Genomic DNA, 27,204 nt, shown 5'->3' on the forward strand with positions numbered 1-27,204 from the left:
TGATAACAACCAGAAAGCTCTTTCACTAACAAGAGATAAGCCAATGCTCATTATTTAACAGCTGGACAGTGTAATATTTATATGTCATTGAAATGTATTATTATTATCAGGCATGATTTAGGCACCTACGGTTAGGTCCATAAATATTTGGACAGAGACAACTTTTTTCTAATATTGGTTCTGTACATTACCCCAATGAATTTTAAATGAAACAACTCAGATGCAGTTGAAGTGCAGACTTTAATCTTTAATTCAGTGGGGTGTACAAAACGATTGCATAAAAATGTGAGGCAACTAAAACATGTTTTTAACACAATCCCTTCATTTCAGGGGCTCAAAAGTAATTGGACAAATTAAATAACTGGAAATAAAATGTTCATTTCTAATACTTGGTTGAAAACCCTTTGGTGGCAATGACAGCCTGAAGTCTTGAACTCATGGACATCACCAGATGCTGGGTTTCCTCCTTTTTAATGCTCTGCCAGGCCTTTACTGCAGTGACTTTCAGTTGCTGTTTGTTTGTGGGCCTTTCTGTCTGAAGTTTAGTCTTCAACAAGTGAAATGCATGCTCAATTGGATTAAGATCAGGTGACTGACTTGGCCATTCAAGAATTTTCCACTTCTTTCCTTTAATAAACTCCTGGGTTGCTTTGGCTGTATATTTTGAGTCATTGTCCATCTGTATCATGAACTAATCAATTTGACTGCATTTAGCTGGATTTGAACAGATAGTATGTCTCTGAACACCTCAGAATTCATTCGGCTGTTTCTGTCCTGTGTCACATCATCAATAAACACTAGTGTCCCAGTGCCACTGGCAGCCATGCACGCCCAAGCCATCACACTGCCTCCACCGTGTTTTACAGATGATGTGGTATGCTTTGGATAATGAACTGTTCCACGCCTTCTCCATACTTTTTTCTTGCCATCATTCTGGTAGAGGCTGATCTTGGTTTCATCTGTCCAAAGAATGTTTTTCCAGAACTGTGCTGGCTTTTTTAGATGTTCTTTAGCAAAGTCCAATCTAGCCTTTCTATTCTTGAGGCTTATGAGTGGCTTGCACCTTGCAGTGCACCCTTTGTATTTACTTTCATGCAGTCTTCTCTTTATGGTAGACTTTAATTATCGATACGCGTACCCCCTGGAGAGTGTTGTTTACTTGGTTGGCAGTTGTGAAGGGGTTTCTCTTCACCATGGAAATGATTCTGTGATCATCCACCACTGTTGTCTTCCGTGGACGTCCAGATCTTTTTGCGTTGCTGAGTTCACCAGTGCTTGCTTTCTTTCTCAGGATTACCAAACTGGAGATTTTGCCACTCGTAATATTGTAGCAATTTCTCAGATGGGTTTTTTCTGTTTTCGCAGCTTAAGGATGGCTTCTTTCACCTGTATGGAGAGCTCCTTTGACGGCATGTTGTCTGTTCACAGCAAAATCTTCCACATGCAAGCACCACACCTCAAATCAACTCCAGGCCTTTTATCTGCTTAATTGATAATGACATAACGACAGACTTGCCCACACCTGCCCATGAAATAGCCTTTGAGTCAATTGTCCAATTACCATTGAGCCCCTGAAATGAAGGGATTGTGTTAAAAAAATGCTTAGTTGCCTCACATTTTTATGCAATCGTTTTGTTCACCCCACTGAATTAAAGCTGAAAGTCTGCACTTCAACTGCATATGAGTTGTTTCATTTAAAATTCATTGTGGTAATGTACAGAACTAAAATTAGAAAAAAGTTGTCTCTGTCCAAATATTTATGGATCTAACTGTATGTCATCAGGAAGGTACCAGAAAAAGAGACCTCGATGTTTTCTATGTTAGAGTTAAATTAGAGCACGGATGCAGTGGATGTAAGAGTTGTGATAAATAAAGTTCTCCTGCATACTTAAATAAAAAGTCTCGCCATCATATCATTTTTCACAATTTGTGAAAATATGACATGGTGTCAGAATAGAGGACAGTCATGGGTTTTGCTGGAGTTCCCTCGCCAGGAATTGACTGGGATTCTCCTAACCTGCCGGGAGAATGGAAAAATTTCCGACAGCTCGTGGAACTGATGTTTTCTGGCCTGCTAAAAGGCAAAGACGAGAGTGAGAAATGCAGCTACCTGCTCCTGTGGACTGGGGGAAAAGGAAGAGACATTTTCAACACATGGACTTTCTCCCAGGAGGAAGCCAAGGTACTGTAAACTTATTATGACCGCTTTGATGCATATGTCATGCCTAAGACGAATATGATTTTCGTGAGTAACAAGTTTAATGAGAAGACGCAGGGGATAAATGAGACGTTTGATCACTTTGTAACGGATTTAAAATTGCTGGTTAAGGACTGTGCATATGCAAACGAAGATGAGATGGTCAGGGATAGAATAGTGTTTGGTACAAACTCAGCGAAAGTGCAAAAGAAACTTTTAAGTGCCAGGTCTGAGCTAACATTAAATAAAGACGTGGACATCGTAAGATCGCACAAGATAGCGCAAGCACAGCTGAGAACCTTCGATGCAGGCACTCTGAGCGGCTCACGTGAACTAACTGTGAACGCAGTACGCAGACAACAAGCAAGAGCTCCAAAGAGCGCTGCACAAAAAACGCATTACACAATTGAGATGGCAGCAAAAGAATATGAAGCGAGTGACGCATACAAGCATATTCAGAAGTGTAGCTACTGCGGAAGCAAAGCACACGGTGGAATAAGTCAAAGTCCACCTAAAGGAAGACAGTGTAAAAAATGTGGTAAATTGAACCACTTCGCTAAAGTTTGCAGGACTGGAAAAGGTAAACCCGTGCATGCAGTGTGTGCTGTCTCACATAAAGAGGAAGACAAGCTGTTTATTGATGCAGTAAGAAAGGAACAACCATCTGAAGCTGAACAAGCTCTTTGCAGATATAGCAATAGGAAAGCAAGGTGTAAAACTTAAATTTAAATTAGACACTGGTGCACAAATTAATGTAATTCCTGTGAGTGAGTACAATAGTCTACTGAATAAATGCAAATTACAGCCCACTGTGCGCAAGCTGACAGGGTATGGAGGAGAGCCTCTTATAGTAAGAGGTACATGTACGCTGCATTGTAAATACAAGGAGCGCAATATGGTTTTGGATTTCTATGTTATAGAGACACAGGCACCTCCAGTGTTAGGGCTAAAGGCATGTCTAGATTTAGATTTGATTAAGCTAGTCCTATCAGTGACCTCAGCAGCTGACATACAGTCCATAAAAGAAGAGTTTGCTGACAGTTTTTAAGGGCATTGGTCTGTTCCCTGGGGAGTGTAGTATTCACCTTGACCCCGCAGCAGTTCCAGTAGTGTACCCGCCAAGAAGGATTCCCCTTGCCTTGTGAAGTCGACTAAAGCAAGAGCGGCTGAATATGGAGAAATCAGGAATTATTTGCAAGGTGACAGAACCAACTGCATGGGTGAATGCATTGGTGGTCGTTGAAAAACTAAGAACAGGCAAGCTCAGAGTTTGTCTTGACCCTAGAGACTTGAACAAAGCTATTAAATGGCCCCACTACCCTCTGCCAACAATAGAGGACATCACGCCACAGCTGACAGGAGCACGCTACTTCAGCGTAGTAGATGCCCATTTGGGATACTGGGCTGTAAAGCTCATGGAAGAATCTTCTCTGCTGACAACATTTAACACCCCATTTTTATGCTATCGTTTCCTGCACTTACCGTTTGGCCTCATCTCTGCCCAGGATGAATTGCAGAGGAAAATAGATGAGACATATCAAGGCCTCAACGGAGTGGTTGCCATCGTGGACGACATCCTCATCTATGGCGCAACCCGCGAAGAGCATGACCAGAACCTCCGTGCCATGCTACAACGTTCACGGGAGAAAGGAGTCCGTTTCAATGCTGAGAAACTCAGCATTGGAGCCAGTGAGGTCAGCTACTTTGGTCATCGCCTCTCAAACCAGGCATCAAACCAGACCCAGTGAAAATCTCTGCTATCAAGATGATGAAGCCACCAAAGAATTGGGCAGAACTGGAGACAGTGCTAGGCATGGCAAATTACCTCGCCAAGTTTGCACCTAATCTGTCTGAGGTCAGTGCGCCAATACGTCATCTCTTAAAGCAGTCAAGCGAGTTTTTATGGGATAAGCAGCATGATGCAGCATTTCAGAAAATGAAAGACATCTTTACTAGAGAACCAGGATCAGTTCTTGCCTATTTCAATCCTGAGAAAGAATTCTACTTGAAAGTAGATGCATCAAAATATGGGCTTGGTGCTGTACTGCTACAAGAAGGCAGACCCATCAGCTATGCTTCCAAGTCACTCACAGACAGTGAGATAAATTATGCCCAGATTGAAAAAGAAATGTATGCAATTCTCTTTGGGTTCAAGCGTTTTCAACAATATGCATATGGTCATTGAGTTTGTGTGGAATCAGACCACAAGCCATTGGAGTCAACCTTAAGAAAACCATTAGCCTCAGCCCCACCAAGGCTGCAGAGAATGATCCTTCAACTGCAGAGATATGACTTCCACATTGTTCACCAACCAGGAAAAGACATTCCTGTTGCCGACACACTCTCAAGACAGTCTATTACCTCCCATGACAGCAACCTCAGTGAAGGGATGGATGTGCACTTTCACACAGTTTTCAACAGCTTACCAGTGAGTGACACCAGATTAAAGGAGATACAAGTTGAAACTGAGAAAGACGAACATCTTAGTGCTCTGAGAACAGCTATTCACAATGGATAGCCTGAGGAGAGGAGAAAGTGCCCCCAGAGAATCTTGCAGTTCTGGAATTATCGAGATGAGTTGTCCGAAACCAATGGAATTGTCTTTAAGGGAGAAAAAATAGTAATTCCTACAAGTCTTAGAGAACAAATGCTAATGAAGATCCATGCAAGTCACATGGGCATGTGAAAAATGCAAACAAAGAGCACGTGATATAATGTTCTGGCCTAGAATGTCAAAGCAAATAGAGGCAATTGTAGCAAAGTGTCAAACCTGTCTGGAACGCTATCCATCGAATACCAAAGAACCCATGATACCTCACTGCATCCCAGACAGGCCATGACAAATTGTAGGTACAGACATATTCACTTGGAACAGTGGAAACTACCTCGTAACTGTTAGACACACTTCACACCACCACATCAGCAACTGTGATACGCAAGCTGAAAGCAGTCATGGCATTGTAGAGACATTAATATCAGACAATGGATCCCAATACACATCAAAGGAGTTCGAATCATTTGCCAAGTCGTGGGAATTCACACACATCACTTCAAGTCCACACTACCCACAGAGTAATGGTCTTGCTGAAAGAACTGTGCAGACAGCCAAAACACTTTTGAACAAAGCTTATGCAGATGGAAAAGACCCATATCTCAATTTGCTTGAATATCGCAAAACGCCAGTGGACAATTTTAAGTCCCCAGCACAGTTGTTGATAAGCTGACGACTTCACTCAATTCTGCCAACAACAAGCAAGCAATTACAACCGCAAGTTGTTAGCCATAAGGAAGAATTCATAAGAAGGAGCCAAAGACAACATCACCAAAAGGTTTAATACGACAGATCATCCATCCAAGCCATTGCCACCACTTGATGCTGAAGCAACCGTCAGACTCCAAGAACAGGGACATTGGAAACCAGCGGCTGTCATCCAACCAGCTGGAACTGATCGATCTTATATCCTCCGCACTTCAGATGGACAGGTGTATCACCGCAACCGCAGGCACATCTGGAGTACTAAGGAAAAGCTTAGTTCAAATAACGTCAACATTGCAGACACAGAACCAGATGAACAATGTGACACACAATTAAAATCCACACATGTAAACACACCAGTCTCACCAGAAGATTGCACACCTGAAAACACACCACCGTTACCTGATACTTGCACCACTGAATCATTGCCTAGTTCAGGATCACATTTACCCTCATATCGCACTATGTCTGGACGAGAAGTCAAACCACGAAAAGTCCTAGATCTGTGAGTTGTAAAGAGTATAGGTGGATTGCTGCCATGTTTAAAAATGAAAATGTCCATGTGTTTTTGGAATTTGTTTGACATTATATAATGAGTATTTGTCCATAAGATACCGAGATTCTGTTTTGCATTGCCACATGTTCCTTTGTATTGTTATTTATATTGACAAGCAATTATTAAAACATTGGTATTTGTAGGTTGCAGTATTCGATAATATATGCTGAAGTCATAGGAGAATGTTACGTTGATTGTGTTCTATCATTATTTTAAGGAAGGGGATGTAATATTTATATGTCATTGAAATGTATTATTATTATCAGGCATGGTTTAGGCACCTATGTCATCAGGAAGGTACCAGAAAAAGGGACATCGATGTTTTTTGTGTTAAGAGCTTTTGACTTCAGTTGAACCGCCAGAAGCACGATTCCTTAATCTGTTTTCTGTGTTACCGAATACACTATGTTTAACTGATCAATGCATTTTCGGCATCTCAAAATGCATCCATTTAAGCCAGCGTGAAACTACAAGAAAGTAATCGAAATCTATATAAATGATGTCTTTCAGTTTTCTTTTGTCCTCTTTCCCAGATACATGAAATTTGGCCTGACATCATGAAGAATGTGGGAATGGTCCTTTAACGCCTTGTAAAGACTCTTCCCTATAAATACTTATTCTGTGATTCCATGCAAGAGGCAAACTGTTTGCAAACTTTAAGATACACGTTCATTAGCGAATTTGTTCAATAAATGTATTGATGATCATTGTAAATGAAATGCCTTATTCCCAAGTCAATAAAGGTAGCAAAAGTTCCAGTGTGGTTCTACCAGAACACAAGCACTACAAAGCACGGGGGCCTGTGGAATGTTATGAAGAACACTGATCTCAAGTTCATTTGCGTATATATTTTCAGCTGAAGTAAGGATCCACATTGGGAAAGCATTTCACTTAACTTTCTAAAGGTGAGAGCTGTCCCCTAACACAAAGTGAACAGGTGCACTTGAACATCAAGTTACCAGAAGTGGGGATTGAACCCACGCGGGCATTTGCCCATTGGATCTTAAGTCCAACGCCTTAACCACTCGGCCATTCTGGTGATAGACAACCGCGGTTTAATCAATCTTTGTGTTCGCCACTCTGTGAAAACTGAGATCATTCTTTGCAGCTTCTTGAAAAAGAGGTGGAGTCTCATCTTCCTTTCCGGCGCGGGAGGCCAGAAGGGGCGACTACCACTTCAGGGGTAACGTCTCGCTTCTTTCACTTTGTTCCCATGCTTCAAATGTTTACATCTTGAAATCCTAAATCGATCCTGCTTCCTGAAGTGACACCTAACGATCCCGTGTAAAGCTCTCGTTGCACTGAAAAACGTGGCTGATTCACGGAGAGGATTTGTTTGGATTTGAAGTGATTCCCGTTGAGGAGTCGGGACAGCTAATCATGGCACACTCTTAGTGTTTTGGCAAACTAGTGACCTTCCGGCCAGCTACTGAAAGGCAGCAAGGTGAGGTTATCTTGTGACAACGTCATTCCTGAAAATGTCCAACATTATTGTTGGAGGTTTGACTTCTCCTTAACCTCGAATGGCTTAATCTAAATTTGTCTGGCTGTACTTGGAGAAGAAAAGTGAATTCTGTGTCACTGTTGTGTGTGGAAACCACTCTGCCAAGGCTGACTAAGGACCCTGGCAATGACAAAGAGGACCAGATGTAATTACACGGTACCCTCTGAAGATCATTCCACTACAATTATTTTCTGAGTCTTGTTCATTTCCATAAAAATGTGGAGAGATCTTCAAATGGGTTTCAAGCAAGACGTTCAGATATGTAGGGCTTCACGCATTCCTTTAAATAAAACGACAGCTGGCTTGAGTTCTTATGGTAAAGGGGCTCTCTGTTGTTGCAATTTGAAAAGAGCGAATCTGCCTTGTGAATTTATTCTGTTCATGAGAGAAAACGTTTACTGAACCCTGCCGGGTTCCAGAATAAAACATCCAAATCCTGCGGGAATCGTGTGAGAGGGTTTCCACTGTTTTTAGATGAGTGGCAGGAAAACGTGCAGAGGAGATTCAGCTTGATAACAAGCAAAAAGCTCTTTCACCGACAAGAAATAAGCCAGTACTCATTATTTAACAGCTGGACAGGAGCAGATTTTAATAGAGGAATCTGAGTTACCTGAAAGATAAAATGTGATTTCGATGGTTCGGTAAAGTGCTCTCTATGACTTTGTTTTGAGCAGGTGGCCGAACTTCAGCAGTATTTTACCTCGCAAATTGGACTTTAATGAATGCTGGCTGATTGGTACAGTAAGTAGACAGGTGTAAAGTCTTTATGGCTTGCGGGTTCGCCCTGCCTCGGGTCCGTCTCCTGCTAAAGTGAACCTTAATTCTTTTCAGAAAGCTGAGTTTCTCCAAAAGATTGTGCTGCAAACCGGGCTGCCAGAGAGACAAATGGGAAAAGGATAAGGGATAGAATAGACCCTTTGTCACTCCGAGGGACTATTTGTGTTTTGAGAAGGCAGGACTGTTGCCACTTGTGCATTTGCCAAATTTATGTCAGCTTCATTAGCAAGACGACTCTTAGACCAAGGCGACGTTTCCCTTGAAACAGTGTTGCCAATTGTCCTCAGCATTGGAGATGCCTCCCTTGGATTCTTCTTTTGCTGTGTGTCTACACAGGACAGGTGCCTCCTTTTTACAGTAGTCAGATTAAGACAAGATTTGGAAAGGGGCCAAACGGAGTAATCTTACCAGCGGCTTTTGACTTCGGTTGAAACGTCGGAAGCACGATTCCTTAATCTGTTTTCTGTGGTGCCAACTACACTATGTTTAACTGATCGATGCACTTTCGGCATCTCAGAATGCAACCATTTAAGCCAGCGTGAGACTACAAGAAAGTAATCGAATTCTATATAAATGATGTCTTTCAGTTTTCGTTTGTCCTCTTTCCCAGATACATGAAAGTTGGCCTCACAACATGAAGAATGTGGGGATGGTCCTTTAACGCCTTGTAAAGACTCTTCCCTATAAATACTTATTCAGTGATTCCATGCTAGAGGCAAACTGTTTGTGATCTTTAAGATACACGTTCATTAGCGAATTTGTTCAATAAATGTATTGATGATCATTGTAAATGAAATGCCTTTATTAAACCGTGTTTGTAGAAAATCTATTCTCTCTGAAGAAGGATTCGGCGACTACAGGAAAGATTTTAGCCTCAACCAATCAAATGAATGCGTGGGTGAATCGCTTAAATATGCCATCCGTTGCCAAGAAGTTCAAGTGTGGGTGGTACAAAGGCCTTGGTGAGGGTTGAACTCACGACCTCTGGTTTACGAGACCAATGCTCTGCCTCTGAGCTACAAGGCCAAGCTACTGCAGGTCTGCCCTAGTCCACCCACTTTTCTGAAAGGGATGAGCATGTAAGCTGAGGGTTAAGGGTAGGCATTGAGTAAATTTCACTTCTGTCCTTCTCTGCTTTCCAATCCCAAGTCAATAAAGGTAGCAAAAGATCCAGTGTGGTTCTACCAGAATACAAGCACTAGAAAGCAACGGGGGCCTGTGGAATTGTTTGAAGAACACTGATCTCAAGTACATTTACGAATGGATTTTCAGCTGAGGTAAGGATCCACATTGGGAAAGCATTTCGCTTAACTTTCTAAAGGTGAGAGCTGTCCACTAACACAGAGTGAACAGGTACACTTGAACAACAAGCTACCAGAAGTGGGGATTGAACCCACGCAGGCATTTGCCCATTGGATCTTAAGTACAACGCCTTAACCACTCAGCCATTCTGGTGGTAGAAAATGGCGGTTTAATCAATCATTGTCTTCACCACTCCGTGAAAACTGCAATCATTCTTTCAGCTCCTTGAAAAGAGATGGAGTCTCATCTTCCCTTCCGGCACGGGAGGCCAGAATGGGCGACTCCCACTTCAGGGGGAACGTCTCGCTTCTTTCACTTTGTTCCAATGCTTCAGATGTTTACATCTTGAAATACTAAATCGATCCTGCTTCCTGAAGTGACACCTAACCATCCCGAGTATAGCTCTCATTGCACTGAAAAACTTGGCTGATTCACGGAGAGGATTTGTTTGGATTTGAAGTGATTCCCGTTGAGGAGTCGGGATAGCTAATCATGGCACACTCTTAGTGTTTTGGCAAACTAGTGACCTTCCGGCCAGCTAGTGAAAGGCAGCAAGGTGAGGTTATCCTGTGATGACGTCATTCCTGAAAATATCCAACATTATTTTTGGAGGTTTGACTTCTCCTTAACCTCAAACGGCTTAATCTAAATTTGTCTGACTGTAATTGGGGAAGAAAACCGAATTCTGTGTCACTGTTGTGTGTGGAAACCACTCTGCCAAGGCTGACTAAGGACCCTGACAATGACAAAGAGGACCAGATGTAATTACACGGTACCCTCTAAAGATCATTCCACTACAATTATTTTCTGAGTCTTGTTCATTTCCATAAAAATGTGGAGAGATCTTCAAATGGGTTTCAAGCAAGACGTTCAGATATGTAGGGCTTCACGCATTCCTTTAAATAAAACGACAGCTGGCTTGAGTTCTTATTGTAAAGGGGCTCTCTGTTGTTGCAATTTGAAAAGAGCGAATCTGACTTGTGAATTTATTCTGTTCATGAGAGAAAACGTTTACTGAACCCTGCCGGGTTCCAGAATACAACATCCAAATCCTGCGGGAACCGTGTGAGAGGGTTTCCACTGTTTTTAGATGAGTGGCATTAAAACGTGCAGAGGAGATTCAGCTTGATAACAAGCAAAAAGCTCTTTCACCGACAAGAAATAAGCCAGTACTCATTATTTAACAGCTGGACAGGAGCAGATTTTAATAGAGGAATCTGAGTTACCTGAAAGATAAAATGAGATTTCGATGGTTCGGTGAAGTGTTCTCTATGACTTTGTTTTGAGCAGGTGGCCGAACTTCAGCAGTATTTTACCTCGCAAATTGGACTTTAATGAATGCTGGCTGATTGGTACAGTAAGTAGACAGGTGTAAAGTCTTTATGGCTTGCGGGTTCGCCCTGCCTCGGGTCCGTCTCCTGCTAAAGTGAACCTTAATTCTTTTCAGAAAGCTGAGTTTCTCCAAAAGATTGTGCTGCAAACCGGGCTGCCAGAGAGACAAATGGGAAAAGGATAAGGGATAGAATAGACCCTTTGTCACTCCGAGGGATTGTTTGTGTTTTGAGAAGGCGGGACTGTTGCCACTTGTGCATTTGCCAAATTTATGTCAGCTTCATTAGCAAGACGACTCTTAGACCAAGGCGACGTTTCCCTCGAAACAATGTTGCCAATTTTCCTCAGCATTGGAGATGCCTCCCTTGGATTCTTCTTTTGCTGTGTGTCTACACAGGACAGGTGCCTCCTTTTTACAGTAGTCAGATTAAGACAAGATTTGGAAAGGGGCCAAATGGAGTAATCTTACCAGCGGCTTTTGACTTCGGTTGAAACGTCGGAAGCACGATTCCTTAATCTGTTTTCTGTGGTGCCGACTACACTATGTTTAACTGATCGATGCACTTTCGGCATCTCAGAATGCAACCATTTAAGCCAGCGTGAGACTACAAGAAAGTAATCGAATTCTATATAAATGATGTCTTTCAGTTTTCGTTTGTCCTCTTTCCCAGATACATGAAAGTTGGCCTCACAACATGAAGAATGTGGGGATGGTCCTTTAACGCCTTGTAAAGACTCTTCCCTATAAATACTTATTCAGTGATTCCATGCTAGAGGCAAACTGTTTGTGAACTTTAAGATACACGTTCATTAGCGAATTTGTTCAATAAATGTATTGATGATCATTGTAAATGAAATGCCTTTATTAAACCGTGTTTGTAGAAAATCTATTCTCTCTGAAGAAGGATTCGGCGACTACAGGAAAGATTTTAGCCTCAACCAATCAAATGAATGCGTGGGTGAATCGCTTAAATATGCCATCCGTTGCCAAGAAGTTCAAGTGTGGGTGGTACAAAGGCCTTGGTGAGGGTTGAACTCACGACCTCTGGTTTACGAGACCAATGCTCTGCCTCTGAGCTACAAGGCCAAACTACTGCATGTCTGCCCTAGTCCACCCACTTTCTGAAAGGGACGAGCATGTAAGCTGAGGGTTAAGGGTAGGCATTGAGTAAATTTCACTTCTGTTCTTCTCTGCTTTTCCAATCCCAAGTCAATAAAGGTAGCAAACGATCCAGTGTGGTTCTACCAGAATACAAGCACTAGAAAGCAACGGGGGCCTGTGGAATTGTTTGAAGAACACTGATCTCAAGTACATTTATGAATGGATTTTCAGCTGAGGTAAGGATCCACATTGGGAATGCATTTCGCTTAACTTTCTAAAGGTGAGAGCTGTCCACTAACACAGAGTGAACGGGTGCACTTGAACAACAAGCTACCAGAAGTGGGGATTGAACCCACGCGGGCATTTGCCCATTGGATCTTAAGTCCAACACCTTAACCACTCGGCCATTCTGGTGATAGAAAATGGCGGTTTAATCAATCATTGTCTTCACCACTCCGTGAAAACTGCAATCATTCTTTCAGCTCCTTGAAAAGAGATGGAGTCTCATCTTCCCTTCCGGCACGGGAGGCCAGAATGGGCGACTCCCACTTCAGGGGGAACGTGTCGCTTCTTTCACTTTGTTCCAATGCTTCAGATGTTTACATCTTGAAATCCTAAATCGATCCTGCTTCCTGAAGTGACACCTAACCATCCTGAGTATAGCTCTCATTGCACTGAAAAACTTGGCTGATTCACGGAGAGGATTTGTTTGGATTTGAAGTGATTCCCGTTGAGGAGTCGGGATAGCTAATCATGGCACACTCTTAGTGTTTTGGCAAACTAGTGACCTTCCGGCCAGCTAGTGAAAGGCAGCAAGGTGAGGTTATCCTGTGATGACGTAATTCCTGAAAATGTCCAACATTATTTTTGGAGGTTTGACTTCTCCTTAACCTCAAACGGCTTAATCTAAATTTGTCTGACTGTAATTGGGGAAGAAAACCGAATTCTGTGTCACTGTTGTGTGTGGAAACCACTCTGCCAAGGCTGACTAAGGACCCTGACAATGACAAAGAGGACCAGATGTAATTACACGGTACCCTCTGAAGATCATTCCACTACAATTATTTTCTGAGTCTTGTTCATTTCCATAAAAATGTTGAGAGGTCCTCAAATGGGTTTCAAGCAAGACGTTCAGATATGTAGGGCTTCACGCATTCCTTTAAATAAAACGACAGGTGGCTTGAGATCTTATGGTAAAGGGGCTCTCTGTTGTCGCAATTTGAAATGAGCAAGTGGACTTTAATGAATGCCAGCTGATTGGTACAGTAAGTAGATAGGTGTAAAGTCCTTATGGCTTGCAGGTTCGCCCTGCCTCAGGTCCGTGTCCTGCTAAAGTGAACCTTAATTCTTTTCAGAAAGCTGAGTTTCTCCAAAAGATTGTGCTGCAAACCGGGCTGCCAGAGAGACAAATGGGAAAAGGATAAGGGATAGAATAGACCCTTTGTCATTCCGAGGGACTGTTTGTGTTTTGAGAAGGCGGGACTGTTGCCACTTGTGCATTTGCCAAATTTATGTCAGCTTCATTAGCAAGACGACTCTTAGACCAAGGTGACGTTTCCCTTGAAACACTGTTGCCAATTGCCCTTAGCTTTGGAGATGCCTCCTTTGGATTCTTCTTTCGCTGTGTGCCTACACGGGACAGGTGCCTTCTTTTACCAACAGAGTGAAGCTGCAGACTGCAATACCTCTGACTTTAGACACAGAACGCCCTGCATATCACGGAACGCCCATAGCTTCAGTCATGGAATACCCTTCAGAGCACAACACACCACATGACTCGATTTATCGTATCGCCCTTTCCCAGCGTCACTCGCATCATGCCCTCTGCCAGACAGTATTGACACGCTCGTTGCACAGTATGCTATAGTTGTACAAATTACAACAGTTTTCTATCTGGTCAAACATAAATGACTTCCAGTCTCATACTTATGCTATCAAATCATTCTAAGCTCTGCCTTTGTCCAGAAATGGCTCCATAAGCTTTATGACCACAGACTCGGAAAGTCTTTCTCCCGTGGGACGACTGGGATCTTTTCCTAAATAAGGAGTGGCATTGCACATGTACTTTGTCTCCAAATCTGCCGCAATCCAAAAAGGCAGAACCGTAACAACAGACAACTTCTTCACGTCACTTTCGCTGGCTAATAGACTGCTGCACCGCAATACAACTCTGCTTGGCACCATGAATAAAGTGCGATGGGAACTTCCACCTGCAGCTAAAGTCAGTTCAGTACACGAACAATTGTCCACGCTGGTGTTTAGATCTCCCAGTGCCATGCTGACAGTGTATGTGCCCAAAAAGATGAAGTCTGTCTGCATTCTCAGCACAATGCACCATGATGTGGAGATTGGGCAAGTTAAAAAAAAAAAAAAAACAAACACAGTCACAGACTACAACCACATGAAGGTATGCTAATGAAAAACATATTAGTGTGACGAAGTATTCTGGTGCTATTCTGGTGATAAAATGATTTCTTCAAAATGTCACATATATTTGTCTTTCTTTTTTCCCCAGCGTGGCGTTGACATCATGGACCAGAAGGCGCGTGCTTGTTCAGTGCGAACAGGAACATGCAGGTGTCCGGTTGCTGTGTTCTACAACATCCTTGACCTAGCAGCGATGAACGCACACGTAGTGTATAAGGCATGCACGGGGTCCGCTGAGAAAAGAAGAGTGTTCATGGCTCACCTTGCAGAGGAACTTCGTCGTCGCTTCTTACAGGAAAAGGCGATGGAAAAAGAAAAGATGACACAGCGTCAACAAACTTCCGTTCTAAGACCTCAGCTTCCCCCAGGGAAGAAAGTACAGTGTCAGGTGCTCATTCACTGTAATAGGAACCATAGCACAGAGAGGTGTGTACACTGCAACAAGTACACATGTCGTAAATGTAGGAATGGCGGACCTTGGGTGTGTGGGAACTGTTAATATTTGAATGTGATGATTTTATATAGCACGGATCGGAAATCAGCAGTTCTTAACATTGCACCACGCAAGCTGTCGTATCAACCACCAACTGTAACTTGCTTTCTTTATTCTTCGGTTATAGTCTTGAATAAAAGTGCACTTTTATTTATGTGAAACCAGCTGTGTCAGATGGGGTTGTATGGATTGATTCTGAATGCGACTGCGAGAATGAAAAGTGAATTAAAAAAAAAAAAAAAAAAAAAGCTAACCTTTACCAGTATCATAAGTTACACCGGCTGTTACAGACTGAAATCAAATTTATGTTGTTATTCTAAAATTGTAAGAATAAGAGGAGTTAATTTCTCGAAGTGGAGCCATGCAGGATTGAACTCGTCACCCTCTGATCCCCAGTCAGGAGCTGATATCATTACGCCACCACAGCAGTTGTAATAAGTGTGTCAATGTGGCATGCTAACGCGGCTTTTTTTTTTTTTTTTTTTTTGAATGAAAGCGCACGTGTTCTCTTATTTGTACCTTTTGTGAAAGTGTTTCTTTGATATATGGACTTCAGGCTTCATACGTTATATAGTTTATGCCTACATTTTGTCATTTACTATTAGAATATGAAAAACGTTTCTGTTTTAAAAATGTGTTTGGACAGCCTACTATAGAAACGGAACACACATGAAATGCGTGTATTCCAAATAACGCTAGAATTATTTCCACTGTAAAACTCCACTTCAATCCCAGGTAATCAAATCAAGGCAAGGCTTGAGCTAGGAGAGAAGTTCATTCTAAGTCGGTGGGGGGATGGAATAGCTGGCTGCTAGTAGCTTTGGTTTATCAGCACATTTAGATGACAAAGGACTCTGGCGGAGAGGTGCAAACGGATTTAAGACGCGATTTAAGGTGGGACGGATTTACGAGTTTTTTCGTAGGCTCTGGTAATTCTAGTGTTAATGATTCTAAACACTTTGCAGATATAAAGTACAGTTTTTTTGTTTTTTTTACTATTTTGAATGGTTGTTCATTACATTTTCTCCTGAACTGTTACATTATAGTAAAAGTAACAAATCTTATTACTATCCAGTGTTTCAAACGGAATGTACCTCATGAAACTCATACCTATAGATTTTCAATCTATAAATGTATTTCATATTCCCACTAGCAAATTATACACATTGTCACACACGTGTGAATAGGAGGCAGCTGAAGGGCTTGGAGATGAATGGTAATATATCTGCCCGGGGGGTGGTGGTGTGCACTGATGCTCTTTCTAAGTTCCCTGCATACCTTTCCCGGGAAATCCCACCAGGAGCCACTGTCTCGACTCGGGACACGACACTTCCGGTCCCGACACCCGAGGACGACAACACTTCTGGTCTCGGCCCCGAGGACGACATCACTTCCCCCAGACTTCCAATAAAGCCTCATTCCTTTCCCCTGGAATTCAGTTCTGTTTTGGACTCTGTCTTGTAAACTTGACTCAAACGTACACATTTACTTTTTGCAGGCAGAATACAGAATTATACAGGTAGCTACCCCAAACCTTGCCATGTCTCATGTCTCTTCTTATCACAACATATGAAACAATAATAAGCTTAATTAATTTTTAAAAGGTTTTCAAAAACAGTGCTACATATAAAATTGGTGTTAAAACTGACAAGGAAACTTTTTAGGAAACAGTCATTTATTTATTGATTTGATCCATCAACATTTTCATTACTAAATGCTACATGTTTGAAATACTGGATGTCATGTCCATATCAATTGAACGGTATGTGACAGCCAGTAAATTTTACGTAATTTTACATTTTTTAACAATTTTTTAACAATTGTGATTGTTCTTAAACCTTTTTTGTGCAACATTTAAGTTGATTGCAAAGACCCAACTTATACCAACATAGAAACAAACTGTCTTTGAGTCGTCGTCTTTTTAAAATTTTGATAAATATCAAAAACTGTTACAACTACTACTACTACTAATAATAAAAAGTGAGTAATTTACAGTGTGCTTTCAGCAGGGAATTATCCCGAGGTGATCTCATCATTAAACATATAGTATTTATTGTCTTGTGCATATAGTACAATGATATTGTTACTTACTGTACATGCCTCTCTAGAACAGTGATAATATAATAAAACACAAAAATATATAGAATACAATTCACAGTATAGATATATATCAGTTATATTTCAAATATTTATACCTAGTCTTTTTCTTACAATGTTTCTTATTATGATTGGCTGTTCAGTAACTCTTTAACTAAAACACCTCCTTTGAAGCCATACTTAGCACCATTGGTTCTTTACTCTTTGCCAGAATGGAGGATTAAGAAAAACACTTGTGCAGAATGGCCGAGTGTGTCATAATTTTAGCAGAATGTCTTTTAGATACCCTGGATAGAAGGCAGCTGGGTGCCAGTAATATTTTGTAGCTTTCACCACCCTCTGCAGTGACCCAAGCATGTGTGCCCTAAAAGGATGTGATGCCGCCAGTGAAGATGGACTCCAGAGAGCACCTGTGAGACATTTCAGGACAAGGCATTGGTGAACTTGGCTATGTTCAAAATGTGCTGTTCCCTCATCAATTCATCAGTGATTGTTACTGTACAAAATTTAAAAAGCTCACCATTTCTACAGTAACCGCACCCAAAAAAAAGACAAACCACAGCATACCCAGTTTTCTGAGGTCTATGACCTGCTCCTTAATTTTTGGACATGAAAGGTCAGATTGTCCTGGGACCGCTTAATCAGCAGGTAAACCTGTTATCTGCAAGCCATGTCATTATTTTTGGTGATCAGGCCTATGACGTGGTGTGTTGTCCGGACGCAAAGTCACACCGGGGGATTAGCACACTACCCCATAGTGTGCCTGGGTTGAGAGTGAGCATAGAGGATATGATGCTGACAATCTGCAAAGTTAAGGTCTGCTCGCTATGAAGTCCAAAATCCAGTTCTGTTGGCACAACAGTGTTGAATGCTAAGCTATTGAATATAAACATAACATGTAAGAGCAGATTTGCCAATGTGCAAAGATGATATGGAGTATAAGACTTAACTGCTGTACCAGTATGCATCATGGAAATGGTGAAGTGGAGCAAAGTTATCTACTAAGTTAAAATTAAATAAGAAATCTGAGTGAGTGTAGTTAGTTCTAAAATGAGTTATCACATAACTCATGAGCTAACACACAGACTGTTATGGACACGAAAGGCATGAATAAACAGATAAGCACATTTTAAACATTACAAGAGATGTAAATCATGAAACACACATATTCTCTCTCTCTCTCTCTTATACACACACACACACTATATACAGTATATACATATATATATATATATATATATATATATATATATATATATATATATATATATATATATATATATATATATATATATATATATATATATATATATATATATACACATAGTATATATTAATAGTCCTGATTTGTAACATGGCATTGTTTCATACAGTGATTCTCATATTCAGTCCCAGGAGCTGTTGATTTTTTCCCAACTAATTTTTGCTTTTAATTAGACTCCCTTCTTGAACTTGCTAGCCAACAGTCTATCCATCCATCCATCCATCCATCCTCTTCCGCTTATCCAAGGTCGGGTCGCGGGGGCAGCAGCTTGAGCAGAGATGCCCAGACTTCCCTCTCTCCAGCCATTTCTTCTAGCTCTTCCGAGAGAATCCCAAGGTGTTCCCAGGCCAGCCGTGAGACATAGTCCATCCAGTGTGTCCTGGGTCTTCCCCGGGGCCTCCTCCCGGTTGGACGTGCCCGAAACACCTCACCAGGGAGGTGTCCAAGAGGCATCCTGATCAGATGCCCGAGCCACCTCATCTGACTCCTCTCGATACAGAGGAGCAGTGGCTCTACTCTGAGCCCCTCCTGGATGACCGAGCTTCTCACCCTATCTTTAAGGGAGAGCCCAGACACCCTGCAGAGGAAACTCATTTCAGCTGCTTCTATTCGCGATCTCGTTCTTTCGGTCACTACCCATAGCTCATGGCCATAGTTGAGGGTAGGAACATAGATCGACTGGTAAATTGAGAGCTTTGCTTTACGGCTCGGCTCCTTTTTCACCACGACAGACCGATGCAGAGCTCGCATTACTGCGGATGCCACACCGATCCGCCTGTCGATCTCCCGCTCCATTCTTCCCTCACTCGTTAACAAGACCCCGAGATACTTGAACTCCTCCACTTGAGGCAGGATCTCGCTCCCAACCCTGAGAAGGCACTCCACCCTTTTCCGGCTGAGGACCATGGTCTCGGATTTGGAGGTGCTGATTCCCATCCCAGCCGCTTCACACTCACACACTCGCTTCACAACTCATCCAGAGAGATGATCTGAAGATCATGGCCTGATGAAGCAAACAGGACAACATCATCTGCAAAAAGCAGTGACCCAATCCTGAGTCCACCAACCGGACCCCCTCAACACCCTAGCTGCACCTAGAAATTCTGTCCATAAAAGTCATGAACAGAATCGGTGACAAAGGGCAGCCCTGGCGGAGTCCAGCTCTCACAGGAAACAGGTTCGACTTACTGCCGGCAATGCGGACCAAGCTCTAACACCGGTTGTACAAGGACCGAACAGCCCTTATCAGGGGGTCCGGTACTCCATACTCCCAGAGCACCCCCACAGGATTCCCCAAGGGACACGGTCGAACACCTTTTCCAAGTCCACAAAACACGTGTAGACTGGTTGGGGCGAACTCCCATGCACCCTCCAGGACTCTGCTAAGGGTGTAGAGCTGGTCCACTGTTTTGCGACCAGGACGAAAACCGCACTGTTCCTCCTGAATCCGAGGTTCGACTATCCGACGGACACTCCGCTCCAGAACCTCCGAATAGACTTTTCCAGGGATGCTGAGGATTGTGATCCCTCTGTAGTTGGAACACACCCTCCGGTCCCCCTTCTTAAAGAGGGGGACCACCACCCCAGTCTGCCAATCCAGAGGCACTGTCCCTAATATCCATGCGATGTTGCAGAGACGTGACAACCAAGACAGCCCTACAACATCCAGAGCCTTGAGGAACTCCAGGCGTATCTCATCCACCCCCGGGGCCCTGCCACCAATGAGTTTTTTGACCACCTCGGTGACCTCAGTCCTAGAGATGGGGGAGCCCACCTCCGAGTCCCCAGGATCTTCTTCCTCATTGGAAGGCATGTTAGTGGGATTGAGGAGGTCTTCGAAGTACTCCCCCCACCGACCCACAACGTCCCGAGTCGAGGTCAGCAGCGCACCATCCCCACCATATACAGTGTTGACACTGCACTGCTTCCCCCTCCTGAGACGCCGGACGGTGAAACAGAATCTCCTCGAAGCCGTCTGAAAGTCGTTCTCCATGGCTTCCCCAAACTCCTCCCATGCCCGAGTTTTTGCCTCAGCAACCACTGAAGCAGCATTCCGCTTGGCCTGCCGGTACCTATTAGCTGCTTCCAGAGTCCCACAGGACAAAAGAGACCGGTAGAACTCCTTCTTCAGCTTCACAGCATCCTTCACCGCTGGTGTCCATCAACGGGTTTGGGGATTGCCGCCATGACAGGCATCGACCACCTTACGGCCACAGCTCCGGTCAGCAACAACAATAGAGGCACGGAACATGGCCCATTCGGACTCAATGTGCCCCACCTCCCTCGGGACGTGGTCAAAGTTCTGCCGGAGGTGGGATTTGAAGCTGTTTCTGACAGGGGGCTCTGCCAGATGTTTCCAGCAGACCCTCACAACACGTTTGGGCCTACCAGGCCTGACCGGCATCCTCACCCACCATCGAAGCCAACTCACCACCAGGTGGTGATCAGTTGACAGCTCCGCTCCTGTCTTCACCCGAGTGTCCAAGACATGTGGCCGCAAGTCCGACGACACGACCACAAAGTCGATCATCAAACTGAAGCCTAGGGTGTCCTGGTGCCAAGTGCACATATGAACACCCCTATGCTTGAACATGGTGTTCGTTAAGGACAATCCATGACGAGCACAGAAGTCTAATAACAAAACACCACTTGGGTTCAGATCGGGGGGGCCATTCCTCCAAATCATGCCCTTCCAGGTCTCATTGTCATTACCCACATGAGCATTGAAGTCTCCCAGCAGTACGAGGAAGTCCCCAGAAGGTATGCCCTCTAGCACCCCCTCCAGGGACTCCAAAAAGGGTGGGTACTCCGAACTGCTGTTCGGTGCATACGCACAAACAACAGTTAGGATCTGTCACCCCATCCGAAGGCGAAGGGAGGCTACCCTCTCATCCACCGGGGTAAACCCCAATGTACAGGCTCCAAGTTTGGGGGCAATAAGTATGCCCACACATGCTCGGAGCCTCTCACCGGGGGCAACTCCAGAGTGGTAGAGAGTCCAGCCCCTCTCAAGGAAATTGGTTCCAGAGTCCAAGCTGTGCATCGAGGTGAGCTCGACTATATCTTGCCAGAACCTCTCAACCTCGAGCACTAGCTCAGGCTCCTTCCCCTTCAGAGAGTTGACATTCCGCGTCCCAAGAGCCAGCTTCTGTAGCCGAGGATTGGACCGTCATGGTCCCCGCCTTCGGCCACAGCCAACTCACACTGCACCCGACCTCCTTGGCCCCTCCCATAGGTGGTGAGCCCATGGGAAGAGGGATCCATGTCGCCTCTTCGGGCTGTGCCCGGCCGAGCCCCATGGGTGCAAGCCCGGCCACCAAGCGCTCGCCATCGAGCCCCACCTCCAGCCCTAGCTCTAGAGGGGGGCCCCGGTGACCCGCGTCCGGGCGAGGGAAAATGCCATCCAAATTTTTTATTCATCATAGAAGGTCTTTTGAACCGCACTTTCTCTCATCCCTCACCTAGGACCAGTTTGCCTTGGGTGACCCTACCAGGGGCATAAAGCCCCGGACAACAGAGCTCCTAGGATCATTGGGACATGCAAACCCCTCCACCACGATAAGGTGGCGGTTTGAGAAGGGGGCAAACAGTCTAGGTCTTGAAAATTAAAGTGATGTATCAAAACACAAAGATCATTGTTATAACTACCACATAGGGGAGTGTAACCTGTGGGGGGCATTTTAGCACCCAAACCCTTGACACAACCACACACACACACATAAGATCCAGTTTCAAATATGAATTTATTTATATGAAATAAAGCACACAATCCCAGTTAGGACATCCATCCGTGTCCTCCATCCATTACATTGGTCATTTCAGTAGACAAGGAACTATTGAACCAGGTCAGAAAGCCAGTCCATCCCCACTTTTCTTTACAGTGAATCACTGATCAAATCCACTGAACAAAATGACATCAATGTAGGCTTTCTGCCACATGTGGTTCCTTGGAAATTTTGAAGGCTGAAAAAAATAAAAATAAAACACAAAAATCTAATTTGTCGAACAGCAACAACTGATGGGAATATTTTTTTTACCCTGTATCTCATCAAGAAAAAAGTTAATGTCCTTCATGTATTCAAAAGTAAATAACAAGGTGGACATGACTTCTTCAGTATCTTCATCATCTTCCCTTTGTTCTAATTTTTCAATTGTGTACGTAACTTCATCCTTGTCCATTTCCAGAATTCTTGGCCGGAGTACTGTCCCAACAAATCGGTCTTTGTTGGCAGCCAGCCAGTCACAAGCAGTCAAGATGTTTTGGATCAATGAAGAGTTTTTTATGAAAACACACATTTTTATTTACTAATACATTGCTGTAAGACCCATTTCAATTCAATCTGCACATCTACAAGAATTGTACTGAAGTGAGACCCTGAAAGACAAAGAGTCCAATTACTACAGCATTGTCACTTGTGAAGGCCAAATTCATCATTTCAAATAATATGTAATTTAATTGTTCCCAGTTTAGTAAGCATGCTTTAAAAACTGCTGAAACCATTCACCCAAACATATTGCAATAGAAATGTTAATAAAATGTTATCCATCCCTACATTTTCCAACCCGCTGAATCCAAACACAGGGGTCTGCTGGAGCCAATCCCAGCCAACACAGGACACAAGGCTGGAACCAATCCCAGGCCGGGTGCCAACCCACCACAGGACACACACAAACACACACTAGGGCCAATTTAGAATCACCAATCCACCTAACTTGCATGTCTTTGGACTGTGGGAGGAAACCGGAGCGCCCGGAGGAAACCCACGCAGACACGGAGAGAACATGCAAACTCCACGCAGGGAGGACCTGGAACTTGTACAACTGGGAACTTGTACCGAGATTACCTATATTTATATTAGTCTAGCAATTATTGGTGATAAAAGTCTTATTAGAAGTTATGCTAATTAACACAACATCTAACACAGACTCAAACTTTAAAAAAAATGTGAGTTTGGGTGGTACTACTTTGATGATCAGGTAAAAAGGTATACATGAAACATTACAGACAGATGCCCTATTAGATACCTTTAAGTTTGTGAACTCGCCACATAATCTGTACTCAGTGACAAATATATCAGAAACCTCTTCAGGTTTCTGAACTTGAGGTACTTTAGCAAATTCAGTGTTGAGCACGGTGCTAGATTTTCTTGTATGAGTACCAATCCATGGTGCCCAATTATGGTAGTTTGGTTTTACAACAAATGGATTCTGACAGTTACCTTAATGAGAATAAATGAGACTTTCATGAAATGGAATATAAAATTCAGTGTGTATATATTTTATCCATCCATCCATTTTCCAACCCACTGAATCCAAATACAGGGTCACGGGGGTCCGCTGGAGCCAATCCCAGCGCACAAGGCAGGAACCAACCCTGGGCAGGGTGCCAACCCACCGCAGGACACACACAAACGCACCCACACACCAAGGCCAATTTAGAATCGCCAATCCACCTAACCAGCATGTCTTTGGACTGTGGGAGGAAACCGGAGCACCCGGAGGAAACCCACGCATACACGGGGAGAACATGCAAACTCCATGCAGGGAGGACCCGGGAAGCGAACCCGGGTCCCCAGGTCTCCCAACTGCGAGGCAGCAGCGCTACCCACTGCGCCACCGTGCCGCCCGTATATATCTTATGTAATGGTTAAAAGCTAAAGAAGACAAAACGTAATGATTACTCTTAACAAAGCCATGACTTATCATTTCAATGTCCACTGACTCCCAAAAATCTTCACACATTTACTTTGCCATCATAATCCGTTGGGGTTTCTTCTATTTCACTAGCTGCAGAAAATCAGGACAAAATTAAAAATAATAAACGCTAAGAAACTAAGAAGTACACCACAGTTTCACACTTGTCATCTTCCCACCGGGCATACTAAAAACTCCTTTCTTGTGAAGGTCCATCACTACCACTGGAGGATGAAATCCACAACATATGCAAGAATAATTATACTCATGTGCTGAGAGCGCCTCAAAATGGAGGTATCCATGCAAAAGACAGTCTCGCTTGGGAAACTTTTGGTTTGCAGTCAGTTCAAGGATATCTATAGCATTTCCAATGGAAGTGTGATTCTAAATGAAAAAGTACAAAAACAAACCATAATGCCAACCACATAATTAAATAACAAAGTGTACACAGAAACTGTTGATATATTTTAGTGTTAAGAGTCAGTTTATCTAACCTTCTTTGAATGTAGCTAAATTTAACCTTATTATAAAAACAAAGAATTATTCAGCAGTATAACAGTTTATTACATTTAAGAAAAGCCAAATATACTTTTTAAGTAAATAATAGGGAATATATCTCCTGAAATAAGCTGATGCAAAAAACGATTGAAAATACAGCTTGCATTTATAAGATCAACTTTTTTCACCAATGCCTGACATACTAGATGTTGTAGAGGAGAAAAAAAATAAAACAACAAAACATAACACACACACACAGACATAGATCTTCAAATTACTTCCTTTTGGCAACTGATTTGGGCTTCATTCACACACAGTATTAAATGCTATATATATTTACATATAGTTAAACACATGCACACACACCAAATAAAGTGTAATCTAATCTAATGCACACTTATATCCAATTGTACCCTATGTTCAGATTGATTTTATTGATATTCTGCAAAACAGACTGGAATGTTCATCATTATATTATATGAACAACATGACATTAATACAAAACACTAGTGGAAAAAGTTCAGAAGTGTTAAAATATAGGAACCGTATTTCCCAACCTATGGTGTACATTCAGCCATAAACAGATGAAACACAACATAACAACTCTCATATATGTATGTATGTTAACTCTTAACCCGGAGCGAGTTCCTTAAGAACAGACATAAATGAATGCTGAGAATGATGTGGTCATTAAAGTTATGAAGACCTCCACTCCATTCCTGAAATCTATAGACCTGGCCACACAGTCAATGTCAATGTCAATGTCAATTTATTTATATAGCACATTTAAAACAACATAGTAATGTTGTGGCCAAAGTGCTTTACAATAATAAAATAAAAGAAAAACAAAACAAATTAACATAAAATATAAATAGAAATAAAATATATGAACATAAAATAAAGTACATAAGAAATAGAAGTAATGTTATATACATAAAAAATAGAAGTAATGTTATATAATCACAAAGAGGAAACCATCAGTATTACTGAAGGTCACGGAATGCAAGTGAATAGAAATGAGTCTTTAGTCTTGTTTTGAACAGTTCAATTGTAGACGACTCCTTTATATGATGAGGTAAAGAGTTCCACAGGCGAGGAGCAGCAGCTGCAAAAGCCCTGTCCCCCTTGGTTTTACACTTGGTACGAGGGACAACCAGAGACAGCTGACCAGAAGATCTAAGCACTCTGGATGGCTGATGTAAAACACACAGTTCAGATAAATAGGCAGGAACAAGCCCATGTAAAGATTTAAAAAGTAGCAGCAAGATTTTAAAATCAATTTGGAAACTGACACGCAGCCAGTGTAAAGAAGCTAAAATAGAAGAAACAGAGTCATAATTTCTTGCCCCAACCAGAAAGCGAGCGGCAGCATTTTGGACCAACTGTAACCTACGTATCAAGGATTTGCTAATCCCAGAATACAGTGAGTTGCAGTAATCGAGACGAGAAAAAATAAAAGCATGAGTAGCTATCTCAATATCCCTAGAAGATAAAAAAGGCTTTATCTTACCTAATAGACAAAGTTGGAAAAAGCAACTCTTGACTACAGAATTTACTTGTTTCTCAAAAGAGAGGTTACTATCAAAGGTAACACCAAGATTGCAGACTTGAGGTTTGGAAAAGACAGAGAAAGAGTCGAGAAGTCCAAGACCAATTTGGGCTTTAGCTGATGGACCCACTATAAGCACCTCCGTTTTATTTTGATTTAGATCAAGAAAATTATTAGCCATCCAGGATTTTAGTTCAGACAGACAGTTGTGGAGTTGATTTGTTGTAGAGTTGCAGACAGGAATATACACCTGAGTATCATCAGCATAGCAGTGAAAAGAAATGTTAAATTTCCTAAAAATCGCTCCAATAGGGTGAAGGTATATAGAGAATAAAATAGGACCTAAAATGGATCCCTGAGGAACACCATATTTAAGAGGAGCAGTAGATGAAGAAGAGGAATTAAAAGTGACTGAAAAGTGTCTACCAGTTAAATATGACCTGAAACAGTTAACAGCAGCCCCTTCAAGCCCAACAAGATGTTCAAGCTGCAACAGCAATATCTCATGGTCAATAGTGTCAAAGGCAGCGGACAGGTCAAGGAGGAGAAGGACTGCCGCATCACCTGAGTCAGTAATAAGAGAGATGTCGTTGAACACTTTCAGGTGTGCCGTTTCAACACCATGATAACGCCTAAAGCCAGATTGGTAGATCTCTAATAAATTATTGGAGTTAAGGTGATCAACCAATTGATTATGAATAATTCTTTCTAGAATTTTAGCCGCAAATGGCAGTTGGGAAATTGGACGAAAATTGGCTAAAACTCCAGGATATAATTCTGCCTTTTTTAGACGGGGACGGACTGCAGCATGTTTAAAAAATGAGGGCACAACTTCCGAACTAATAGAATCATTGATAATGTCTAATAAGGGTGGGCCCAACACATCAAAGGCTTCCACTAAGAGACGTGGTGGTACAATATCCAGAGGACTGGGGGCTGGTTTAAGGGTGTCAATAGTTCTTTTTAGCTGTGAAAGTTAGACTAGATCAAAGGATTCTAAGACAATATCATGATTAACAGTAGAAAGTTCATAGCCCATTTGAACAATGCCACGGCGGATAGTATCGATTTTGCTGACAAAGAATGATAGAAACTGGTCACATGAATGAACAATGCTATTTGATCCCATCGCAGAGTGGGGGTGAATGGCCGCATT

General features: G+C 42.6%; 1 protein-coding gene and 5 non-coding genes across 6 annotated transcripts in view; all 6 read right to left on the reverse strand.

Annotated features, from left to right (window-relative positions):
• LOC114669508 (presenilins-associated rhomboid-like protein, mitochondrial) overlaps positions 1–27,204 on the reverse strand; it is a 1,019,231-nt gene that overhangs the window by 736,944 nt on the left and 255,083 nt on the right. The gene's annotated exons all lie outside the window — the stretch shown is intronic.
• On the reverse strand, positions 6,966–7,048 carry trnal-uaa (transfer RNA leucine (anticodon UAA)). The gene has a single exon. It is a non-coding gene; the product is annotated as a tRNA-Leu (tRNA).
• On the reverse strand, positions 9,245–9,316 carry trnat-cgu (transfer RNA threonine (anticodon CGU)). The gene has a single exon. It is a non-coding gene; the product is annotated as a tRNA-Thr (tRNA).
• Positions 9,663–9,745, reverse strand: trnal-uaa (transfer RNA leucine (anticodon UAA)). The gene has a single exon. It is a non-coding gene; the product is annotated as a tRNA-Leu (tRNA).
• trnat-cgu (transfer RNA threonine (anticodon CGU)) lies at positions 11,940–12,011 on the reverse strand. The gene has a single exon. It is a non-coding gene; the product is annotated as a tRNA-Thr (tRNA).
• Positions 12,358–12,440, reverse strand: trnal-uaa (transfer RNA leucine (anticodon UAA)). Its single transcript has one exon. It is a non-coding gene; the product is annotated as a tRNA-Leu (tRNA).

This window comes from Erpetoichthys calabaricus, chromosome 2 (assembly GCF_900747795.2).
Source record: "Erpetoichthys calabaricus chromosome 2, fErpCal1.3, whole genome shotgun sequence".
Taxonomy (NCBI): Eukaryota; Metazoa; Chordata; class Cladistia; order Polypteriformes; family Polypteridae; genus Erpetoichthys; species Erpetoichthys calabaricus.